The sequence below is a fragment of the Neopelma chrysocephalum genome, unplaced genomic scaffold (assembly GCF_003984885.1).
Source record: "Neopelma chrysocephalum unplaced genomic scaffold, ASM398488v2 Primary Assembly neopelma1_80b, whole genome shotgun sequence".
In the NCBI taxonomy this organism is placed as follows: Eukaryota; Metazoa; Chordata; class Aves; order Passeriformes; family Pipridae; genus Neopelma; species Neopelma chrysocephalum.
In genome coordinates, this window is record NW_020897742.1 from 39,912 (window position 1) to 64,490 (window position 24,579).

General features: G+C 37.6%; 1 protein-coding gene across 2 annotated transcripts in view; it reads right to left on the minus strand.

Moving 5' to 3' along the window:
* Positions 1 to 352: 352 nt before the first annotated feature.
* TDRD15 (tudor domain containing 15) overlaps positions 353 to 24,579 on the minus strand; it is an 84,321-nt gene continuing 60,094 nt past the window's right edge. The window contains exons 4-6 of one of the 2 annotated variants that reach the window (XR_003535372.1): positions 2,093 to 2,254; positions 1,624 to 1,759; positions 353 to 548 (exon numbers count right to left, since the gene is read on the minus strand). The gene's annotated coding sequence lies outside the window, so the exon portion shown is untranslated. The remainder of the gene's footprint in view (positions 549 to 1,623; positions 1,760 to 2,092; positions 2,255 to 24,579) is intronic. The other variant, XR_003535373.1, reaches the window with a different exon arrangement.

Below are 24,579 nucleotides of genomic sequence, written 5' to 3' on the forward strand. Positions count from 1 at the left end.
TTTCAGAAGAGAAATCTCCAGAGAGTGAATGACAAGGGAAAATGAGGCTCCAAATGGACAAAATGCAAGCAAACTAAATTTGCCTAGAAATTCCTGAAACCCTATAGTTAGGTAATGTTACTCATTTTCCAATTAAAAAAAAAAATATTCTGAGCATGCTCCAGATTTGTATTAAAAACTGATAGAAGAGGTGCCAACACATGACAGTCACAAACCCTTATCAAAACTTCCAGCAGCATACAACCAGCAAAACACCTTGTTGTGCACCAGAAATGGCTTCCTAGTGTAGTTTCTCTACACGCCATTCTTAACACCACTGTCTATTTTCTCATGTTTTATTATTTACCCTGTGAAGTGCAAATTTCTTCTTCTGTTCTGAAAGTCTTGTCACACATATACAGACACTGTAAGATAAAGTGATAGCTTTCTACACAGTTCTATTATAAGAACTTGAACATCAGCCCAAATTACCTGTCATCAGCTGTTCAAGTCTTCTTTCCATTACTGACAAAACAAATGAACAGCTGCTTGCTCCACAAACCTGTGCACTGAAAAAAAGATACGCTAATAAAAAAAGCTGTAAACAGAAATCAAAATATACATATAAAAGTTCCAAACGTAATACCAAGTTGGTTAAGTCTGCCTGCATTCTCAGCTACCTAAACAGAAGAGCCTCCTCTAAGATGCTATTTTATAAAATGGTCTCATTTATAAAAGTATTTCAGCAGCAGCTGCTCTATAAAGATGTAAAGAAAAAACTTAATTCTTTGTGGATATAAGCCTATAGTAATTTTTTTTCTAAGTACTGGAAAAAAGGTAAAAGCACACAGGTATCATGAAAATAATTTAATCATTAAATGATAGGACATGAGTCTCTATTTATTTAGGATTGGTTACAAATTTTTCAAAGTTCATTAAGCTGGGAAAAAATGTCATTGTACTGTTTCATTATTTTTCTTTGCATATGTCATGAAGGAAAACAGAAATGTGCTTTTCACTTTATTTTCAGCCAAATAAAAAACTTAAGACTAAAAGGACAGAGAGAAAAAAAAGGCAGGTAAATAAAAATATATAAAATTAAATAATATGTATTTTTTCCAAAAACTTATAAAAATTAAATTAGAAATAAATCAAACCAAAAATTTTAGATGCAAAATCAAATTTAAAACGAATGGATGATAGTGGGAGTAAAAATTCTGTCTAATTATTTTTCATTTTCCCTCCTTATCATTTCCCCATTTTTCATTTTCCTTTTTGCCTTAGTTAATAATTTCTCCCAGGCCTCTTTGGAAGTTGAAGCAACACTGATAAATGTACAATGCTACTTTTCTACCCTATGAAAACAGGTTTTGAAATTCATACATTTCAAAGCCAGAATGAATAATTGTGAGTATTCAGTCTGTTGCTTGGTGCATCCTGGGCCGCAAAATCTCACCAGGAATGTAACCAAGCTCATCTCTTTGCTTTGCATGGCAGCACATTGTTTAGGTATGCATTCAAGGCAGCGAGAAGCCTCTATATCCCAAGATAAGCTTTTACAGTCACTAGCTGTGACAGTCATACAGCTTCCTCCATACAGCTTCTTCCACTGTAAATAATGTGCGCTTTAATTTCTACACTTACTTTGTGCTAGTTTAAGCTTTCAACTGTTGGATTTTATGCTGTGCGTTTTGGGTTTTTTTCTGGAAGATTAAAGAGCCTTCTATGATCAGAAACTTCTTCTTCAGATGTAATCGTAGGTTGCAACCTCTTAACCTTCCTGGACAAACAAAATTGATAGCACTTCTTTAGTTTCTCACTACAAAGTATCTTTTCCAAACCCTGAAATGCTTCAATAGATCTTTTCCAAACTCTTTCCAGAATGTCAATAATTTTTTTTTTAATTGCATTGGGGTGCTATCATCTAATTTCAGTTTCACTATCTTTCCCCATATCTGATGGATGGAAATTCAGCCCCCTGCAGTGATGTTTCACTTCACCCCACAAAAGGCACTTCACCTGCATCAGCTGAAGCACAGGGGAAGGTGCATATTTTATCTGTTGACTTTAAAAGGAATCTAGTTTCAACACAGGAATATTAATTCTTGGATACCTTTAGTGAGGCAGATGAATCCCCCTCAGTGTGGTCACCAGGGGACAATCCAGCTGTCTAGACACAGGAGTTCTGTGTGGTTTCAGATACCTCAGGCATCACACCTGGCTGCACCCGTGGATGCCGTGTCACATCTGCCAGCTGCACGCAATGTCTCTGAAACTACAAAACATATAGATATGTTTCATCAGGATGATTTCTTTATGAAAATATTTCACGATCTCATCAAAACAAAGGAACATTAGAAAAAAATATTTTCCGTAATGTTGCACTGGCTGACATCAATTGTAATTTAAATTTCCATTCAAGTCACCCAAGAAATTCTTCCTAGGTAAGGCTTGGGCTATCTAGCAAATTGTTTTCAAGGCCAGTTAATTCACTATTTGTTAATGTTGGGCCATGACTATTTTTCCAAGCTTCTGGAAGTCCTTCAGAATATGGATTTGCTAAAATATTAATTCAGGCAACTCCACAGAAAAGTGATTTTCTTGACAGTGAATTATCTAATTCTGTAGATTTGAAAATATTTAGTGTTGCTGCTTAGAACTCTTTCTCAGAAGTGAGAGAAAATATTTCATTTTTCTTTTAGAAAACAGATGTATATATTTAATTCTGCATTTTCTCTACCACGGTTAACAATTTTACCATCCATAGCTCTACAAACTGTAAGCATTTTGTTCCTGTTTAAAGAACTTCTTGTTATCTTTGCCCTATTACCCATAGATTTTCAACTGACTGCTTTAGTTTTCTTTATCAGTTCTCTCCATTATCTAATACTGAATTTATTCATTGCTATCAGGCCCCATACTTTTCCCATTATTTTTTCATTGTGGACTTCACCTCCCTTTTAGCCAGGATTGGTTTTTAACTGAAGAAAATACTTTTTGTCAGTGCAAAACTCCATTTCTTTAGGTATCTAACACAACTTCGAAAAACTTCCCTCACCTATCAACTGTACTTTTTTCTTAGGTTTTTTCTGCTCAGTTTTGGTGCTAGTAGTTTTCCTTTTGGAGTGTTCATTTTATAATTAAGGAATAAGTAATCTGGAACTAAGGTGTGTGTATAAAGTCTGAATCCTTCCAGACTCCATTCTGAGAGATTGTTAAATTAGGGACAGATTTTAAAAATACTGAAATGGGACCCGTGGGTATGTCTGTTGTTACAGGCTGAGCCACAGAATCTCATACAGAAACAAAGTAGGAGATCGTAACTCATTAAAAACAGAAGCCATGAGGTCAAAGCCTTAAAGCAAGCTGAAATCAAGCAGAGAGGTATGCAAACACACTCACATTGCATAACATAGCTGCTACTACATCAGCGAATGACTGTCTCAAAAGGATGACAAATGATGACAAAACCATAAAGGTATAATCACATTACTATGCTTCAAACTACATCAGATGTTAACCCTTCATGCTTGCCTAAATTTACTCTGTCAATAACCCTGTAATTCTACAATATCCAGAGGTGTTTGAGGAGCCATCAAATTGGGGAGGTGAAAACTAAAATAAAAATAATGATTTCATGTTCACATTTTGAAAATTCAATTTTTTTTTCTTTGATTTGTTTCCCTACTAAAGTACTTTGTCCAGGAGTATAGTTGGAAAAGGCTAAGGAAAAGACAATCAGGTTCCCTTTTTTGTTTTTCTTTTTCAAAATTTGAGCAAGCCTCAGTTTAGAATATAGCCTTACCCTCAAAGGGACTAGAATTTATGCTTGTTCTGTTGAAACAGTGGTAGTGCTGACTAAGAAGGCTTGTTAAGTACATCATATAGAATAATCTTGGGAACTTTACAGCATTTAAAGAACCCATGACAAAAGAAGTGGCCATGTATCCAAAGCTCATCAATAAAAGATTCATGTCCTAGTTTCTAATTTTCCTTAAGGAACTTAAAAAAATTAAAAAGTCTATTGACCATGTTATTTAATGGTGTTAGCTAGCAAGAAGTAGTTGTTATTTCTTCTTCCTATTGAATTTAAAAGTGATTAATAAGTATAAACATTAATGTTTTTATTTATAAATAATTAGCAATATTTATTGCTCCTTTTGTCTGAATATATGCATTTCTGTTTCTGGTGGCATTATTAGCAGCTTCCTCGAGGATAATAGTCCCACTATGCTAATGAAGTGGCAGAACAGAAGACAGTTCCCAGATATTAAGAAGAGCTCAGCACCACTGCCCTTTAGGCCAGAGACACGTAAAGGGACTACAGTAAAGGTAACGAAGCCCTGCAAACAAAACCTATTGAAAGCAAGGCCATAAATGTCACAGACCAGGGATCTTTTTAAAAACAGTGTCACAACTGTAGACAGTGAACCCTACAGTTGACTTGGTTTGAAAATGTGGTCCCCGTATTGATAATCAATATGTTCCATTGTGACTGAGCAGACATATAAATGGATGCTTTCAGCTTAGATTGGATTAAAGGAGGCTATGGTAGTCAGTGGGCTGTGTGGTAAATGCTGCTTCTTTTCTAATTGAGCCACTTGCTTTTGAAAGAGTCAAAGATGTCCCTGGTGGACATAACATGGGGTGTGCTAGAAGGATAAGGTTAAAAGAAAGGAGGCTAGAGGAGTTCAAGGCACTGTTTATTACTTTGAACATTTCTGAACAAAGGGAGGGTTAGCTTTTCAGTGAGGAGAATGCAGCAGTTTCACTCTTGACTGTACTGATTCGTAAGGGTGTCTCTCCCCTTAATCTTATTCTTTGTTCTTTAATCTGTATGTTTTATAAACCTTATCTTTTCTCTAACATTACCTTTTGAGTTAATCCCTAGTGTCCTACGGCACTATGCCCGTCTGGGTCTATTCAGTTTTAAAAAGACACTCAGTGTTTCCAGGAGCACCACAGGGATCAGGAATGAGCAACATCCATCCTAAGGTCTTTCCCTTGCCTCTTCAAAAAGCCTGTGTTCTGTATCCACAAGCAAAAGGGTCATCACTGACATATGTTAAGTCTCTTGTGTTTCCTAAAAATTGAGATGAGAGACATAGAGACACAAATAGAGAGAGGAACAAAAAGAGAAAGAAAGAGAAAGAGAAAAAGAAAGAGAAACAGAAGGAAGGAAGGAAGGGAGGGAGGAAGGAAGGAAGGAAAAAGGAAGAAGGAAGGAAGAAGGGAAGAAGGAAGGAAAGAAGGAAGAAAGGAAGGAGAAATAAAATTTCTCTACAAGTGAAAAGAGAAATTCAATTCAAATACAGGAGTAAGTTAACAGCAATATTGGAAAAACTGGATACAAGCAAAACGCTAGAGGTTAAGACTTCCTGGGCTCATGATATAAGAGGCACTGCTTTTATTTTTTTAGCTATCAGTTAAATAACCAGGGCCTATAGCTACATTCTCATTGAAAATAAATGTGGGAAGTAGGCAAAAGTTTCAGGAAATGTCACAATAATCTTAGAGAAGAATGACAGACAAAGAAGCTCTGTGCAAACCAGAATCAAACAGGCTTTTAGTTCAAGACTGTAACTGTGCTAGGATTTTGTCTAGTAAATAAGAGAGTAGGCAAATCATGTTAATAAAGTAGGGATCTTTCATAAACAAATTGATGAGGGGAAGGTTCTCCTCTCCTCATGTCTTTTTCTGAAGTTTCAAAAAGAAAAACTTTGCAGATCCAAATAGCAGATTGGATCCTCAGGGTTGCAGATAGCCTGAAACTTTGTTCAGGGCTACAATCTTCTCAAGAAGTTCTTTCAAAGAAGTTTTCCCACAAAAATGCAACTATTAAAGGACAAGATGTTCCTAAGCATAACCACTTTTGTCTATATTCACACAGAAGCCAGGAGGTTTTGCTTCTGGGCCTGTAACACATGGCTGTAAAGTTGGTTTTTTCTACTTGTATAGGAAAGGACTTCTAGTGTCTTTGATACCATTATAAAATAATGACAGCAGAATAAGGTAGATCAAGAATTAGAAACATGAATTTCATAGGAAAAAAGAATCTTGTTTAGCTGATTGAAATCTGATTAATATCATAGTAGTCTTGGGGTTTTTTGTTGGTTTTTTTTTCCCCTTAATTTGCTGTCTTTTCCTGATCTGCTTTTCCTTGTCTTTCCATTTATATACTGCTGTCTTGAAGACACTCTGGAGAACAAGGACACAAATGGCCTGTATCAGGAACAGTGTGGCTAGCAGGATCAGGGAAGTGATTCTTCCCCTGTACTCAGTGCTGGTGAGGCCACACCTGGAGTGCTGTGTCCAGCTCTGGGCCCCTCAGTTCAGGAAGGATATTGAGGTGCTGGAGCAGGTCCAGAGAAGAGCAGCAAGGCTGGTGAAGGGACTGGAGCACAAGTCCTATGAGGAGAGGCTGAAGGAGCTGGGGTTGTTTAGCCTGGAGAAGAGAAGGCTCAGGAGAGACCTCATCACTCTCTACAACTCCCTGAAAGGAGGTTGTAGCCAGGTGGGGATTGGTCTCTTCTCCCAGGCAACCAGCAGTAGGACAAGAGGGCATGGTCTTAAGGTGTGCCAGGTGAGGTTTAAGTTGGATATTAGAAAGAAATTTTTTATGGACAGAGTAAGCAGGCATTGGAATGGGCTGCCCAGACGGTGGATTCACCGTCCCTGGAGGTTTTTAAAATGAGTCTGGATGTGGCACTTAGTGCCATGGTCTAGTAAGCACAGCGTTGTTGGATCAAGGGTTGGACTTGATGATCTCAGAGGTCTTTTACAACCTAGTTGATTCTATGATTCTAAGTGCAGATCATCAGACTGAATACAGTGTAAAAACATTGTTTCTACAGTCTTTTGAACTTTTAAAGTTTTTTTTTTTATGGGGAAAAAGAGAAGTAATTCCTCCCACTTGCCCTGTTCCACAAATCTGTGGAACATATTAGTGGTAAAGGGCATAACCTTTCCTTATATTCTGTGAATAGGACTACTGGGCCAAAGTGGGCACAGACATTCACCATACTAATAAATTTTCAGTAATTGTGAAGGCAAAAGGGGCATCTGTAAATATGCTGGCAGAACATAACCTTTCCACAAAGACATCCATCAGTGGAATAGAGCACAGATCCAGAACATGTCAAGGAGATGAGCTGTGGAGCAAATAATACCATCTGTACTGCTCATGATGTTCTTGGACCAAAGTATCAGAAAGTTGTAAATGAATGCCACATTTATGTTCCCAGAATACAGCCATGATGGATAATAAGCTACAGATATCAATGAGATTTTTTAATTTGGTGGAACAGAAATAATTTTGGATTAGAAACTTTCATGTGCATTATCACATAATTAATAGTAGTCTGCGGAATCACTCAAGCTGTAACCTTCCATTATGCAAAATATCACTAGTGGAAAAGAAAATAAATATTTACAGATGACTTCAGTAAATGCCTCCATTTAGAAATTTGTAGTATTCACCATTTGCAGATGAAGATCTTTCAGGAAATAGGTCACGAAAGGCCAATTTTAATCTTTTCGGGTCTATCTGGGACATCCGACAAGTATCTCTCAGATATTGTGGATGTCCCATCCCTGGAAGCATTCAAGGCCAGGCTGGATGGGGCTCTGAGTAACCTGATCTAGTGGAAGGTGTCTCTGCCCGTGTCAGAGGGGTTGGAGTGAGATAATATTGAAGGTCTCTTTCAAGCAAAGCCATTCTATGACAATTCTATGATGATAATTCCAGTTTTTGAGAAATTCCAATTCCACATTTTCAACAGCAGAGCTACCACAACTTAAAGCATGTCCACTGCACAATTTATTCTGGATTAAGGGTATGAAAGATTGATGGACAGGACTGTGAGCATACTCACTACATTAAAGAGAAAAGCTAACAAAGCCTCCCTGGATCTCCATGCCATGGCCACTCCAGGCATGAGGGTCATTTTGAATTTCTATGGTGACGTAATTTGAAACATTACAATAAAATAAGTAATTACTAACTTCAAAAGATGTTAACTTACCTAGAAGCTACACAATACTTCAGTGTTTTCATTTCAAAATACCTTTTCTTGGCCCCCATAAAGGTGTTAAGATAAATTTAATGCAGACCATGTTAACATAGTCAAAGTCACATCCTACTCATATTATTAGGAATTTTTCTGTTGATCTGAAAGAGAAAAAGGTTATCCCTGTAGTCCAGTCAATTACTATTCTGAACAATTAGCAAAATTAATCCTAGTAGTCATTGCTTCAAAATTAAATTAATCAACTATTTCCAATCATTTCAGAATTGGGACTCTTTCTATTTTTTTCCACTATCATAAAATAAAATTCCTTTGCCATGATTCTACTGGGGATCAACCAACTTGAATGTAAATGAATGTTTTCCATTGAATTTATGTCTCTGGGTTTTTTTTAAGATTTTTCTTATTATTGAGAGGAGCTGGAAAGGAAAAGAGAAGTCAAAGAAAGTTGTAAGGGGAGAAATATGACAAAGACCAGATAATTAAAATGGGCATTTTGAGATTTTTCAAAGTGAAAGCGCACACTTATAAATGTGCTTATCATCACAGGACAATACCATATGAGGCATATGTAAGACTCTATGCTGGTTGGTTTTAGTCTGTTACAATTGTTTATTTTGCTGTTCCTAATGTGCTTCTCCAAATTATCTTCCTTATTCTGTTTCTCTCCTTAAATTTCAGCATCTTAGAAATGGTGCGAAAAGCTAAGATTCCCTAGGAAAGTATATATATATGTATGAGGTACTTTTTTAATAAGCATTCATACCACAGAAACTGAAATGAATTCTTAAAGATCATCAGGCAAAGGGAACATTAATAGATGTGAGACAGAGAAAACAAAGGAATTCAGTAACACGTTTGCATATAAAATTTGCAGTTCTAGTATGGACTAAAGCTTTGATGTAACATTTATACCTCTGTGAGATACAAAAAAATACTTCATGCTTTGCAGAGCCAACAGATACCATCTGACTGCAGAAGATTGATCTCAACAGGAAGATAGCTTTGAGAAACAAAACCTAATCCTGATTGCAAATTTACCACTGGTGAAGAATCTCTTAATAAGCTGCATTAAAAGCAAACAATGCATATTTCAAAGACACGTTCATGTTTCCAGTCTTAGTTTGTCTAACTAAGATTCAAGCTAAATTTTGCTTGAAGAATGCACTATTGCCTCTTGTTCACCAAACAGACTTTCACTCCATAATCTTCTCTTTGATAAACTAAATACATGGAACTAATTTACTCCTTCAATAAAATGTGTTTTCCAATTCATTAATCATTCTCATGGCTCTTCTCTAAATTTTCTCCCATTTTTTAGCACTCTTCACTGGATATCAGAAATGATCCTAATACAGAGGGGTCAGTGAAAAACCCAACAATGCAGTCATTTAATCTCTCTATAACTTCTCATATCCTCTTGTGGATTCATGTAGTGGTCTCATTAACCTTTTTGCTACAGTGTTATCTTTAGCAGCTCATTTTCATCAGGTTAACTCCCATGACCTCTAAGTCCTTTTCACACTCTCTGCTCCCAAGAATATATTTCCAATCCTGGATGTACAACCAATTTTTTTTTTCCTGGCCTATGACTATGTATTGGACAACACTGAGAAATAATTTCCCTGTGACACAGTTCCAAGCAATCAGAGTGCCTAAATTTTCATAACCCATTTTCTTCATTATTTATATATTCCCCTAGATTTTTTTCAACCACAAGCTTTAGCAGTACAATTCTCTATTTTCCAAATTGTGATAATGCATGTGTAGTGAAGAATGGATCTTACTGGGGCTTCCCTGAGAGGATGTCTGCTTCCTAATAATTCCCATTTCCAGCTTGGGGTGGGTTGAGCTTTGCTGGTGACACGTGCCCACTAAGCCACTCTCTCAAACCCCATATTCATCAGGAAAGAAGGAAAAAAAAATTATGAAAAATTAGTAGTTTGAAATAAATGCAGCTTAATTAAATAAAACAAAGTGTCTGTGTGACTTTTTTTTTTAATAAGAATATTAATTTTCTACTTCCCATCAGCAGGTGATGTTCAGCTGCTTCCTGGGAAGCAGGACTTTGGTACTCATAGTGTTGCTTCAGAAGAAAAAAGACTTAATAATGAGTGCTCCTCATCTTCTTTCTCTTAGCTTTTATGGCTGAGCATGACATCATATGTTATATAATATCCCTTTGGTCAGTCTGGGTCCGCCTGTCCCAGCTGTGTCCCCTCCAACTTGTCACCCACACCCAGCCCATTGGCCTTCGGTGGGGGAGGGTGGAGTGACAGCCTTGGTGCTGTGCCAGAACTGCTCAGCAGCATCCAAAACACTGGTGTGCTACCAACACCTTTCTAGCTACCAATACACAGCTCAGCTCTGTGAGGGCTGCCATGGGGAAAGTTAACTCCATCCCAGCAAGACTCAATACACAACTGCATTTTGAGCAGCATGAATTACTTTTTTCATGGTTTTTAATCCAGTGATTTTGCACCATTCTTCCTATTCATTGAAATATTGCACTGTACCAAGTCAAGTGCCCTGGAGATGTCTAACTGTATTAAACCAATTCCTCAATCAAACTTGCAATTTCATGAAAATGTAGCAAGCTAGATCAACAAATTTTATTACCACATACTGATGGTAATTGGCAATAATTAAAGTAACCTCTTCTAATTCTTTATTAATTTGAACTGTGTCAACCATTTCACTATTGTTCAACAGGTTCATAATTATCACTGATGTCCTCTGTAACTTTCCCAAATATTGGTGCATTTATTTTCTTCCAGACCTCCTTTGGGTTATTTTTCAGGCTAAGATTTTCAAGACTAGTGGGAAACAAGTAAAAATACTCTAGAGAGGGATCCAAACATAACTTTCAAAACTCTTCACTGGGAACAGTTAAACTCAGTTGGATAAAAAGTATGTAATGCACGTCTTGTATGCATCAGCTTTCCTGTTGAAACACAAAATATGTTGGTACAGAATAATATATTAATATGGTGTGATATGAATGAGCCATTCCACTTTCTCCAAGAGAGATCAGAAATATTTATATGACTCATGATAACCATTGTCCTGCATTCAGGCAGGATTATGTGTGAAGGGAAAAAAGATGCACATTTTTGTCTTAATCTGTGTATGGCTCTAGCAATAAAAACAGTTTTCCACCTCTGCCTGACAAGGATGGAAAAATGAGAAAGGTTTTTGACGCTGTAGCTACCTTACATGTCCACATAGCAGCATATTTCTCATTAATGTCAATGAGGATTACAAGAACACAGGTGGGGGTGACTATGTCAGTAAGCAAAGAAATTGCCATTTGACTGTGTATAAATTTCAGAACATAGGTGATTCAACCTGCATTAGTTATCCAGCCTGCAACCCAGGATATTGACTCTTATTTACTGAAAGAAACAGAAAATTATTAACTGGCAAAGATTCTTCTCCATTAGGGCTGGAGCTAGACTATCTGTTCTCACTTACTGCTTCTGAGTCACTATCAGATTCTGTTACTGTGAAAGAACTTTAATGATTGTTTATTTTCTCTTGATTTATAGACACCGCTAGCAGCATTACTTTCTGCAAGTCTTCTAATTGCTGAAAGGTTTGGGTGTTTGTATGTTGATTAATAGAACCGAATTGGCAGCTAGATGTTCTGCCACCTACTCCTAATATATGTTCACTCAGGGTTTACTAGGAATGTGTAATCCACCAAATGTGCATTTACCTTCCCAATTCCCACAATAACATGGTGATAAGCACTGAGATAAGCACTGCCAGTTTGCCTGACAGCACCATGTTTCTGTTCCACTTAGATTGGGGCTACAACTACTCTTGGCAATACCGTGAACCTGCCTCAGCTGCCCAGTCTACAGAAGGGTTATAAAACTATTTCTCTTTTGGCTGCAGACACTATCTTTTCAGCTCAAGCTGCAGAGACTTCTGGTTTTTAAGTTAAAAACGTTCCTGGGCTGAATCTCAAAAGACAGCTAAAGTGGCAGCTGTCATCATGTTCCCGTGCCAGCAGAGTCTGAGGCAGAGATTCTCAAAGAAACTAGGGGGAACCCCAACACAACTGAGCCCTGCTGAACTTCCACTGATACCAAGTATGGCTTAATAGAAATACAGACCATAGTGTCTGCCACCATCTCTGTCTCTGAGCAGAGACATTGCCCATCACCTTTTCCAACAAGGGTCAATTTCTACACCAAGGCAGGGATGAGCTATAAGGCTTCTATTGTACAGCATATATCTAGGCAAAGCAATGGATTATAGCTGAGAACTAATGAATTAAAGCAGGTGCACACTAGTGTAAAACGTGCAGCATGTTATAGAGCTTTGCCATATATCCATGCTTTGTCTAATGAAGCAAAATATTCAGTTATTCTGCAAGGAAACTTTGTAGCACCGTAGAACTGAGCCAAAAAGCACTTTGTGTTTAAAGGTAGCCTTGACTGCTATCAGAGGGATCAGTGAATTTATTCTAGTTATGTAAATCGAATGTCCTATTGACCACATATTGAAACAGGCCTTGTAGTAACAGAACATGGGGTAGAATGCAGAGCATTTAATTTTGTAGCTGTGTTCCCCATAGTTGCATCAAAACTAAACTTAAATCTGTCCCACAAGGTGATTCTTTCAACTTGTTCTTAAAACCTCCAAAAATAAAGATATTGGATACCTTGCCCTAACATAATGCCTTATGCAAATTCACAACTATGTCAAAATACAATATAAAGACAGAATTTTTTTTCCTGTGTTTATAAGGATTCCAGTTCAAATACCATCAGAAAAATAAATATAATTCAACATACACTTGAGGGCTGACAACCAAGCAGTTACTTAGCAAACTGAAATGAATTATGTGAAAAATGAAAGGAGAAATCCAACAGAAAAAAAATCTCTAAATATATCCTGTATTTCAGTTATTGAAATGTAGTCTTGTTTAAGTAATTCACCAAAGACTAACACTCAGCTACTGTTCTGGCTTCAGAGATCAGAAAAAGTGCTGTAGAGCAGCTAAGATATTTGCACTAAGCTATAGAGAAAAGAAATTTCAAGTGATGTTTTTCTGGCCTCTATTCCTGTGCTTTGTCAAAACATTTCTAATCCATTTTAACCACATTATAAATATGAAAATATTTCATCACCTTTATATGCAGCAGCTTATAGAGTAAAAACTATATACTTATGGCCATTTTATATCAGTAATGTAATTAATATGATGTCATCATTAATATATACAATTAGCATAAACTGATTACATATGGCTACTTAACAAAGACATTTACATTTGCTACCTTGAACATTTTTAATATCTTTAAAAATATGTGAACCAAAGGATGGGAATTCTGTGCAATTCCTTTCTGCTTTATTTTTTTGTTTATTTATCTATTTAGTCACCCCTGTTCCACTGCCTTATTTGTTGAGACAGGCTGAAATAAGTGGAATTTATTAGGAATTACATTAAGAAAAACAACAACAAAATCCCAAAACAAAAAAAAAAAAACAACCAAACAAACAACCACAACAAAAAACCACAGAAATGAGCTCACTCGACCAGAAAGAAATCTGTGGCTAAGATCCTTCCTTTATAGATGTTCCAGAAACTAGTTCAGCCAATTCTTACTGTCATGTCAGAGGCAAAGTGCCCCCCCTCTGAAACACTGATAAGGAACTACACCAAAGCGAACAGATGATAGCCTTGTTATTATACTATATCATGTTCAAAATAAACCCCAAATATTTAAATTTATAAGCCTCCACAATGAGACTGTACAAGTTGTGCGAGAGATAAGCAGAAACATACAAATAGGTATTGTGTAAATTGAGAGTGGGGAGAGACAGAGTGAGTACAACACAAAGAGACTTTTCAATACTATCAAGAACCTCACCCTAAAGCCTTCTCCACATGACAGTGGCACCAGGGGGAGCAGATGACAAAGTGCTAATGGAATAAGGAGACATATCACAAACCTCTGGAAGCTGGGGCAGGAATCTGCATTATAGTCAGGTTATTGTGACAGTTCATATGAAACACCAAGGTATGTGCCAGACTTTATCAAGTGAAGGGTAATCATTCAAATTGGCATAAAAGGAAAACCTCCTTTGTTTTTATTTTTTCAGGAATCTATCCCCTGTGTGTCCTGATGTATACATACACACACAAACACACACACATTGTGTTGTAGCCAACATGAGCAGAGATTTGCATAATGCACAGTGCACACATCAAATTCTAGTCAGGTGCAGGAAAAGAAAGGAAAGGAAGATGTAGATTCTACAAATACAAAAAAAAGTTCGTGATGTCACGTCATGAAAAAGACCTGAAGGAAATTCAAGCAATACTAGACATTTGAAGATGATTGAAGAATTACTGTATGCTCTAACCAACATACAATATCATTGGGTGTTTTGGCATCCACCATGAAGTAACTATATGACAGTGATTCACAGTTTTGTGTGCAGCTTTCCTCTAGGGACATGTAGGGGAAGACATGGTCTTTAAAGGGATGGAGACTGAATAAAAGTGGGGAAACTGAAGCAATAAGTTTGGTCCGTTTGACTACATGGGTAGTATAACAAAAAAGATTTAGCTCTTTAAAACTTGGACTTCAGCTAGTTCACCACACTGGTTACATGATAATAAAACAACAAGCTGTCTTAAATTGATACCAGGCTATAAGCTGAACTATTTCAAAAAAACAACTTTTGGAAGCCGTTTTAAAACTGACTAAAATACAATCTTTTCCTAAACTTGAAAGTTATTTTGGAAGACAGAACAAGAAGTGGGCTGTAGTCAATTTATGGCTGTTGGTAACTTCCTTTCTTGCACAGAACCAAATTATTTTGACCACTATATACATGTATATTCATGAGTAATTTCTGCATTCAGATTCAAAAGAAAAAAAAAGTAAACCCAGTACCATATCAAACACTATGTTGTGCACAAAATAAATATTTTGAAAATCAGAATGTAACTTTTCATTAACTTTTGAAAAAGATGGGGATAAGGCAATGAAGTCTTAAAGCTTATGATGTAACTGTAACCAAAGCCGACCATTTGCTTATGGTGATGTGCCTGTCATCAAATGTAATAAAGACTTTCAAATGCACCAAGTCCTCACCAAGCTGCAGTCCCTGTCTGCTTACATTGCTATCATCATCACGTGTTCTTGACAGGTTGGGTTTCATCTAAAAAAGTATGCGGCAGGAGAGAAAAAAAAGCTGATCCTTGAAGTCACTTTCTATCTTCCATTGACAGAGGGACACTTAAGAGCATGCTTAAATTAGATATCAGCATTTTTATTGATCAAAGTGATGTGATGAATCTCACATATGTGAGTGGCCCACATTAGACTCTTAACTTCCTTCTGACATAAAAAACGAGTTTAAATAAGAACAGTGCTATCTTTCTCTTTCCTTATTCTGTCACTATACAAAGCAGAGATTATCAAAACATTTCACAGGTTCCTAAGTACAAGAGGGCTCAATGGTGCACAGATGGCCAAAGACAAAAATGTAGGGGTTTTTTTCAGTCTTCACTTGATCCAGTGGCTGTGATTAGATGTCTAACACAATTAGCATCAACGACAAAAGGGTAAGAACTCGGGATGGAAAAGGTAAAGCAGAGGTTTAATTCTACTTTGAAAAGCTGGATGTTTTTAAACGGGCTGGTCCTGATGAAATTCATCTGAGAGTATGTAGAGAACTGGCTGAAGTGATCTCAGAGCCCTTGGCAATTATTTTGAGAATGGAGTGAGAACAGGGAAAGTTTCAGAAAACGGGAAAAGGCAATCATAGTTATTACCTTTAAAAAACTGAAAAGAAGTATAGATCAGTCAATCTAATTTCAATTACCAAGAAAAAAAAATACTGGTTCAAGTATTCAAACGTCTGGATGGGAACAAGGGGATATGAATCAGCCAATGTTGATTTATCAGGAACAAATCACATCAAACAACCTAGTTTTTTCCTATGACATGGTGATAGGCCTGTGTATTGAAAAGAAAAATATCTTTACTTTAAAAAAATTTTTGACAGTGTCTTTTTTAACATTTTTCTGTGCAATCCAGGGTCTTCCTGAAATTGTTATAAGGTAGGGACACAACTGATTGGGATACTATCCATAAAGAGAAACTTTTCAGCTGGAAGGATGTAATGGTGAGGTCTGCTGGGGCTGATTTGAAGTTTAGGTTATGGAACACTTCCAATAATAAAAACTGCACAATGGAGTAGAGAATATAGTTCCTCAATTTCGAGATGATTCAAAGCTGGGAGAGGCGATGACGGGGTTAGAATTCAGACTGATTATTATAAATTGGAGAAATTATCTGAAGTGACTGGAATGCAATTTAATAAGGGCAAAAAATCAAAAGTTCTCCACTTAGGTAAGAGTAACCATCTGCACAATTATAGGATGAGTAATAACAGTTCTTCTGAAAACGGATGCATGGGCTATAGTGGATCATAAATTGAGCATGAGTCAGCAATGCTAGGCTATTTCAAAGAAAAATGGAGGCTTCATCCTGGAAGAGAATCATATAGAAGACAAAGTAAAAAAACTTTCTGTTTATTTCACTCATCTCAAGTGCTTTGTCTAGATTTAGGATATCTTCTGGAAAGATGCTGACCAATTAAAGAGATAAGAATAATCAAAAGGTTATAAAACACAACCTTTGAGGACAACCAAAATGAGTCAAGTTGTTTAGTGTAGATGAGAAGCACCTGAAGAGCATTTTGTTGGTCTTTAAGTATTTTAAAAGACTGCTGCATAAAGAACTGGAGCAAATCCAAACAGGAAAGCAACAAATCAGTTAGCCTAAAATGCAGCAATGAAGATATAAATTAGATATTAGAAGAAAGAACATCAAATATTCTTAAGCACTTGAATAAATTGCCTAAAGAAAATACAGACTTTTTAACACTGGAGATTTTTAAGAATTGGTAAGCTGAACATCTGTCAGGCATGGTTTAGGAAGAGCTGAACCTGCCTTGTGGTAAGGGGATGTACTGGATAACTTCTCAAGAACTCTTCCAGAAATGTGATTCTTCTATGACTTTTATTTAATGGGTTTGAATCCTGTGATAACAGAGACACATGGAACATGAGAAGGGAATTTTTCTAATAATATGTATGGCAGATCTAGTTTAGTTATATGAATGCAGTACTTCTGGAAAATATTTATTAATGGGACTACCTACACCTCTTTGTAACACTTCTTAGTTCTACAATGTCTCAAAAAAAGTTTCCATTTAAGTCAAGAAACAGTGCACTGGAATTACTGAAATGAAGTGACACGACTTGCCACAGGCACATGTAATAGAGAGAACAGCACCATGGAAGACCCAGAAGAATGTTCTAAATCGCCTTAATGGGTTGAGGTGGACAAGTACATCAAATCAAACTGGTAGCATGCATGCATTTGCCAGTAACTGTCAGAATCTAAAAATAAAGAGAGGGAGGGGGAAGTAAGAGCTCTAGTTGCTCTTGACATGATTTCATTTAACTCGCTGGGTCTCTGACCTTTCAGCGCTGGTGGAAATAAAAGTGGAAATGTAACACTGAGGGGGGAAAATTCATGCAAATAATAACCTTTAAAGCCACCAAGTGAGACTTTTTTTTTTTTTTAAGGAAAGAAATCTGATGATCCAATTATGCAAGTCATTAGGAAAACAATGCTGAAATTTTGTGGCTAATGGGATTTTAAGTTATATTGACAATGAAAACCAATTATACTTTCAAAACTTTTTTTCTCTATCTGCAATTGCATTATTTTAATGAAATAGCATGCTAAACCTCAAGTAACCAAATGAATGTTAATTATGGGAATAGTTGAGTTAACAAGAGAACCCCTCTCTTTTCATGACCTCATAATTTCACAAGTTTGAATAGAAGCATAAAGTCATTCATTTTGCCTCTAAATTGTTTGATGTAGTAAATATAGAAATCTTCAAACTCTTCAAAACTCCTACTTCAGAATAAAATTTAGACTAATTTTCTTAAGAAATACAGTGGAACCAGTGCTCAACCACAGGATGAAAGTAATTCCAAGACTTGGGAATATTTAGATAATGACCCAATTCTTTCAGGTCAGAAGCAATTCTAGTTTAACACATTTTAGCTTTTCTGCTTTAATTGATTTTTCCACTATGTATTTATCTTTCTAATTGGATAGTCAGGTACTAGGTTAAAAAAAATCTGTAAAATCCAACCAGTTCATGTAAGAAGTTTCAATGAGTGAAAGGGCTGATGGGAAATTTCGCAAGGTTAGTGGATAATTAATAGAAGTCACAGAATTAAAACAAGTTTTTGTCAGTTGCTAGTGTCATCATGCTAATGGCACAATAAATCTGTGATATCCTGAAATGTATTCCTCACTACAACACCAATTTTTAAGTTTTATTGAGTTGAATATGCAGACCGTAAAAAAATCATAGAATAGCTCAGGTGGGAAGGGACCTTAAAAATTATCTAGTTCCAACCCCCTGCCATGGGCAGGGACACATGTAGTAGAAGTGTTTTGAGTGGGAAGGAACATTTGAGGATGATCAGGTCCCACTTTCCCTTGAAAGAGGCCTTAGCCTCATTTATCAAGCCCAGCCTTGAACATTCCCAGCAAGAGAGAGTCCACCAGTTCTCTGGGCAAATTACCCCAACATTAAATCTTTCCCAAGATGAAGAATTTGCTTCTTATGTCCTTATAGAATTTCCTTTAACTTGTGCCTGATACTTCTTGCCCTGTCAGCACGCAACCTTGTGAAGTGAATACCTCCATCTTCCACATAACTACATTTCAGGTATTGGGAGATCATGATTAGACGCCCCTGGAGCCTCCCCTTCTCTGGGCTGAACCCTATTCCTTCAGCCTTTTTTCATACATCAAGTTCATCAACACTCTAATCCTCTTGCTGGCCCTTTAGTAGACCTGCTTTAATGCTTAGAGTCTCTCTTCAACTGGAGAAACTCCAACTAGACATGATAGTTCAGGTATGGCCTAACAAGTATGAAATATTATAATCACACCCCTTGATCTTTGGGATATGCTCTTGCTAATGGACCCCTGGACACAGTTTGCCTTCATTGTTGCAAAAGAATGTGTTGTGGGAGCACTACAACCTTGCCTTGATCGACAGCTGAGTGCCTGAGTATAGGAAGCTGCAGACAGCAGAGCAGTGCAAAAAAGTCCTGAGTGTAATGAGCTCGATGAGGGCATGGATCGGCAGGTGACAGGAGAACAATATCCGAACCTGCTGGGAAGGTACACTATGATAATCGACATGTGACAACATCTGACTACACACACACCCCCTCCGGGTAATAGAGGTCATGGAGAAACATTTTTACAAGGATATCTGACACCAGATACAAACAGGGGATGCCAGGTGGGACCATTACAGACCAGCACTGAACCACCAGCCAGTCGGTCTCCTGCCTTCACTGCTGCTTCTGGTCAGGTGCTGGACTTCCATTTGTCTATATATAGGCTATGAGAGGAAATAGGTTAAAGTGGACTGGTTGCTCCTTTCTTAACCTAACAATGTGCAAGAATCTAAAAATCTTGCCAAATTGCCTTCAGCAGTTGTATCACACATGAGCGAAAGAAGAGGTGTGTAAGCTTCCCTTCAGTGCAATTGCAATTCATTTCTTTGCCAAACAAAAACTTTCCTCTTAAAATGTGCCTGGGTCTGCAGCAGTATCAGATAGCTTACAGTCTACTGTTTGGCATAGGATTTTGGCTGTGAAATTAGTCATTTGGCTTCAAAAATATTCTTAGGGCTAAATTTATTTGGAGGTAAAATAGTCAGGAGCGAACATAGATTAAAGAACAGTATCCATGCATTAGAAAAAAAATATCTTTCCAGCTTGGCCATAGATCTTTTCTGTGAATTTGGGCAAATTATTCATAGTTTTGTATGGTTATTCTCCCCATCACCCTTGAGCTGTTTGTTATACTGAAGTGCTCTGGAGCTGGTATTATCTTTTAGCACAAATAATTGATAGTGCTGCTGCAGAGAATGTAACTTGGTTCTGAAATACAAATGACAACATATAAATGGACCCAGACAACTCACAGAGGTCAAATATCTTTTTTTAAGACAAGTTTACAGAGAAACAAGTGGTCTTCCAGCCCACTGATACTGAAAAAATTATAAAGTCATAGATAATTTATGTTGGAAATTACTTCAAGAGGTCACCTCGTAGAACCCTCTCTGTGTTCTTATTGCATCACTTGAGGCAGTCTCCCATGTCAATAGAAAAATTCTTCATTACACCATTTAATTTTTATCCTTGTTCTGAAAGTTTTGTCACAACAGAGACTTAAAAGATCTAAAAATGGATGAGGACTTAATAGATTCCTCTGCCCAAGTCTGCAGGCAATGCCCTCCTTCCTGTAGCTGTAAGGTGCTAAAGACAGTTTGCCTTTGACATGAGAAAAGGTATTTCTAAGAGTGTCTGGAGAGGATACCACTTCCAGAGCCAGATTTTGAGACACTTGAAGATCACATGAATTTCAGATTTTTGTACTAATTAATCTGCCTCCAAACCTACCACCTGCAACAATCCAAGGGAAGACCAAGAAGAAAACCAATTCAAAACATATGTAACAGATATTAGTCAGGTCTTGTAACGCACAACTGGAATGTAGTCAGAAATTTTGGTGATCAGGACAGAATCTGAAGCAGTGTTTAGGGGAGGGGGAACAAAACCCAAACACACTCAGAGAACCTGGTAAACAGATCCCTTGGAAGAGAAAAGCCAAAGCCTGATTGAACATCCCAGATTAAAAGGGCAACCGAGCTGGTATCCATGCTTGGGAAGGCTGATGAACGCTGATGTACTGATGTACTAAACATAGGACTAACAAGATTTTTATCAAAGTGGGGTTTCCCAATGTACTAGGAAAGGAGATGTGTGTCTTCAATAATGTCTGCAATTCATCACAAAGAAATACCTTGTTGGTGATATTTTTTATATAGATTGCTCACTGGATGCAACACATCAGGGATCCTCCTGCCAGCCTCTACCTACCTGACATTACTTATTAGCAGCCAAATAAAATACTTTTTTTTCTAGTTTAAACAAACATTTAAATTATCTTTATTATCCTTTGCTTTAAACAATACAGGTACTTATGTCTTCATACCAGACTAGAATATTGGCCTAGCTTTCATTGCAACAGCTATTTGAAATTCATATATTTTGATGTTAAAAAAAAAATAGGTGACAGCTACTTTTAATATCCTTTTTAAGAGCATCTATTAACAACAGCTACAGAATCATGGCAATTCTGCTAGCCATGAGAAATAGATTGGGTTGATTATTTCAGTCTCACCAGCTTCATCTTTGATTTTAATAACATCTTTTGAAATGGTTGTTTTTCCCTGCAGAACTTGCAGTAACTCAATGTAGCTAAGTGTCCTCAATTTCAATTGAAATCAAAAGAATCCAGACATCATCTAGAAAGTTTCAGTGTGGAAGACTTTAAACCAATAATTTTTGTATCATGTATTTACTGGGGTCCTAGACTCCTTGTACAAGAGCATACTCCAGGAGAAGGGTAATGTGAGCAAAGAATGCAAGATCTGAGATGTAAGCAATATTGCCTTTTTCCAACAGCAAAAAAAAATTTAAATTTCTATTTTATGCTAAAAAGTCAAAGCAATTTAATACTGCCTTAAAAAATATTTTTGTTTCAGGACACTTAAAAACCTCATTAAGAAAATTTAAAGGAACCAAACAAGCAGAAACAAACAAGCCCAGAATTTCTAAATCTGCTGCAGTTCTACATCAAGCAGTATGACAGGATATCTAAGTTCAGTGCTACTAACATCAGCTCAGTTGCTCCCAATTTCTGGTAGCTTCACTCCACAGGCAGTTTAAGCCCCAATGCCCATCCAATGCAGGATGAGTCCCTAGCAGAACTGCATGTGGCCAGGTGGAAGAGGGAGGACAATATCTCTTTAGAGCAGCAATAAACACTGATCAAGTTGAATTCACAAGAGGGTTAGGATTTAGATAATTTGATAGGAGCAGAATTTAAAAAAATGGCAGATGTATTTATTCTTTCATCTGTAATAGTATCCTTCCAATAGGTTTAAGAGACCTATAGCTGTCTTTTTTCAGAACATACTTAGGCAGGTAATAGCTGTGCTTCCACATTCAGCAGTAACACTGCGTGTGCCAAACCTGTCTCTGGCAGCTAAATCCAACCCCCTGGGAAAGAAATCCAATTTTAGCAGCCAGTGTCAGTTCCCCACAACAGCATTGCAGAAAGCTCAGTGCAGATGCAGGCATGAGTCAGAAATGAAAGGGTTAGGAGTGGTTTTCCTGGCACTGGCACTGGAGAAATAAGGGATGCCAGGTCTGAGATGGCCAAGGGTGCCAGAGCAACCCCTGCCTGCATCTCACCTTCCAGCTATTCCCCCCGAGGTTTTTCTGTGCTACAAAACAATAACACCAATGTTATCAAAACATAAGCAGTGTCGTGTAATAAGTTACAACTTAGTTCACTACTCTTTTTCTTCAGAACTTTAACTCTTTTCTGAGGATCAATACCCGATCTCTGTTTTCAAAAAACATTATTAACCTTAAACCATGTATGTAAAAATTCATAAGCAATTATCAGTAACTCCAGCAAGCTTTCAAAGAAAGTATCATATACTGTCTGAGTGAAACTCATTTCTATTCCCAAAGCAGAGTACATTCAGTATTCACAAAAACACAATTAACAGACAAATTTAAAGATGCTGTTCAAGCAAGTCAGTATTTATTGCTTCTACACAGGTATCCTCTAATGAAGGACTTCAGCACAAGCACTTCAGGCTAGCGCACCTCTTCCCTTATCTCTGGCTAGTTGCATTTGAACAGCACCTCATGTTGAAGGCTTGGAAGGTAATTTACAAAAAACACTGTGGCAACTTGAGGCCATGGGACCACCTCCATTAACTCCCGCATTTTACCTTCACTCCAAAGCCTGGCCAGTAGCTGAGTCTTTCATGGCATCTGATGCCTGCTCAGCTGGTGCTAAGAAAAAAATCCAGGAGCCGTTAGTTGGGGTGAGATAAGAAAGGGTTTAATTGTGCCAAGGCAATAGATGGTAAACGACGCGCGCGCGCCGGGCTGTGCCCGAGATGTTACATTTATAACAATATCTGGCCAATCCCAAGTGTGTCCTCCCCGTAACTTTTGCTCTGGTCCACCCCCTGGCCCACCTCCTGGAATTGGGTCGGGGGGCTTTTTGGGACCCCCTCTTCATCATCCTTCATCATCTTCGGGGTACAGAGAGCAGAGTCACCCAGTTCCTTGACTCTGTCCTGCGGTTTAGGCCAAGATACAAGCGTTCTCCAAACGAGACAGGCTTGCCTTGACAAGAGACTAAACATTTTCTACTGGATACGGGAATAGGGTTGACATGGGGGATATGGAATGGAGTGAGAGGATTAAGGAATGTATAAACTAAGGGGTGCTAGGGGAGGAGGGAGAAAGGGGTTTGTTTCTAAAATCTACTTCTATTACCTATAAAACTTGTAAGGCTTACAAAATTAGAAAAATAAAAAAACATTAGGGGGCTTAAGGCATCACATCAACAGCACAGAAAGTTACTATGGCAGCAGGGAGCTGCACATCTCGGCCCAGGGGTCATGGGGTTTTCAGGGATGATGGGTTGCAATAACTCACTCTTTCTCCTCCGTATGTCCTTCTTCCTCTAAACTAATAGAGACCCAACTTGATCTTATTAGGGGAACTATTCCCTGTTCCTGGAGAATGTCATTGGGCTGTTCCAGTTTCACCACAAAGTGACATGAAGATCTCATCTCCTCTTTCACCACATGGGCAGACGATGCAGATGGGGACTCAGCTCTTAAACAGTCAATTCTTCCCAGAGCTAAAGTGGAAAGACTATGCCACGGCTTGAATTCCACACTCAGAGGTATAAAGAAGGCAGAGAAGGAGGTACAGAGGATTTGCACAGCAGATAGAAGGTCCTGTCTCAGTAGGATAGGACATAACAAAGTACCATCAGAACATGAGTGGTGTTTCACACTAGCCCTGGTAGTTCTCAATATTTCCAAATCTTTAGATTCAAAGTCCTCATATCCAGTGCTAGAAACACAGACTATCCCAGGGAATACCACAACTCCTTCCTTTCTGCTGCTTCCTCCTCCTCCAGGGTAAAAAAACTAAAATGTCAAATGTTCACAGAAAATATTTGTGGGTTTCATGTACATTTTCAGCTTGTGGTATATATATAATACTCCTTGTATAAAATGCAGCTTTGCCACATTTCACTAAAAGAGACTTTATACCAAGTGAAATGGGAACTTATAATAACCTTCAAAATAAAACAAGAAGAGTTATCATCTTGTTTGTTGGTACAGAAAGAAAGAACTGAATATCTGCACGTAGGAAAGGCTTGTTCCTTTTCCAAGCAGACGGAAGCTCTGTGCTGGGAGACAGGAATGGATATTTTACATACTCCAGCGCCATCTAGCCCAAGGAAATAAAATTCCACATTGGACAATGGCTGCTGAAGGACACTTTTTAGTGCTAAATGTTAAGTTCATAAATAATTTCTGA